This window comes from Aplysia californica, unplaced genomic scaffold (assembly GCF_000002075.1).
Source record: "Aplysia californica isolate F4 #8 unplaced genomic scaffold, AplCal3.0 scaffold00168, whole genome shotgun sequence".
Taxonomy (NCBI): Eukaryota; Metazoa; Mollusca; class Gastropoda; order Aplysiida; family Aplysiidae; genus Aplysia; species Aplysia californica.
In genome coordinates, this window is record NW_004797438.1 from 789,039 (window position 1) to 790,356 (window position 1,318).

At 40.4% G+C, this 1,318-nt stretch overlaps 1 protein-coding gene across 1 annotated transcript in view; it reads right to left on the bottom strand.

Moving 5' to 3' along the window:
* The window catches only part of LOC101845322, a gene marked incomplete at its 3' end in the record, with an annotated part of 8,556 nt that overhangs the window by 2,776 nt on the left and 4,462 nt on the right, over positions 1 to 1,318 (bottom strand).

Below are 1,318 nucleotides of genomic sequence, written 5' to 3' on the forward strand. Positions count from 1 at the left end.
CAATATTGTAAGGTTATCCAAGAAGCAGACTTTTCTGACTGTCACGTCTATCCCCGATAGGGTGAGGCTAAAAGCGAGGACTGTCTTCAACCTCCCCCCCAAATAAAAGAAAGAAAAAAGCCTAAATAAAAAGACCCCCCCCTCCGAAAAAAGCAAACAAATAAACAAGCTAACACAAAAAAACTAACTGGAAAAACACGAGTTCATGAACACCCCCTTGGAGACCCGAGAACCACGACTTCCCCACGATAGCAGAGTACTATAATACCCACTGAACAAACGGCAATTCCTTTCAAGCTTTTTTTTTTCCTTCTTCCTATAATATGCTCCAAATCTTTTTTCAGGTATGAACTTTTGTTCATTAACAATGCAGGTATCATTTCTTTAGCGCTCACCCCTGTACACAATAGCAACTTACTGCAGCCGCTTTAAAAAACCTTCATCTGAACACAAAATACATGTGCCTGAGCGTGCTTTCAAACGTTCGTAAGGACCCCCTTTCGCAAACAGAAATGCCCTTGAACACACACTTCGCTACTTTATAATTACAAGGTTCTACTTTGACTTTTTCAGGCTGTTTTGAGTTAAGACCATGAGGTCTGAACCCTATTAATGTTCCGCCTGCTCTATCGATCAAACTCGTATGATTTTTCGAAGGCGTTATCAAGATATTCGAAGAATTGCATTCGAAAGAAGCTTGATATGTTGTGAAGCTCAAAAATGTTTCACGTCGGGTTTCTCAAAACTAGGTACTGAACAAATAGAACTTGGTAATTCTGTGATAATGAATTGTACTATAACAGCACAATTATTGATGACGATATACACATGGCATTATGAGAAAAGGAATATTATGAATGAAAAATTATATGATTATTCTATAAACTTAGGTGTTCAGTCATGTTTGTACCATTGGTGTTTGGTTAAAATTATTTTTTTCTGTGTTTACATTTGCCAGGTGGCGTCGATAATCGTGAGATTGCGGGTTCGGGGGTTCGAGCCTCAGCCTGGTCCGACGTCGTGTCCTTGGGAAAGACACTTTACACGAACTTCCCACTTGGCTCGGTCCTATCGGAGACGGACGTTAAGCTAGGAGGTCCAGCCTCTTAAATAACCCAATAGTGTTGATAGGGGCGTTAAACTCAAACCATTTCACCATTTTCACATTTGCAAGAGGGAGTAAATGTTGTAAGAGTGGCGCTTTCACGTGTCGGACAGAGATAGTGAGAGAAAATGTAGATAGATAGATAGATAGATAGAGAAAGAAAGAGAGAGAGAGAGAGAGAGAGAGAGAGAGAGAGAGAGAGAGAGAGAGAGA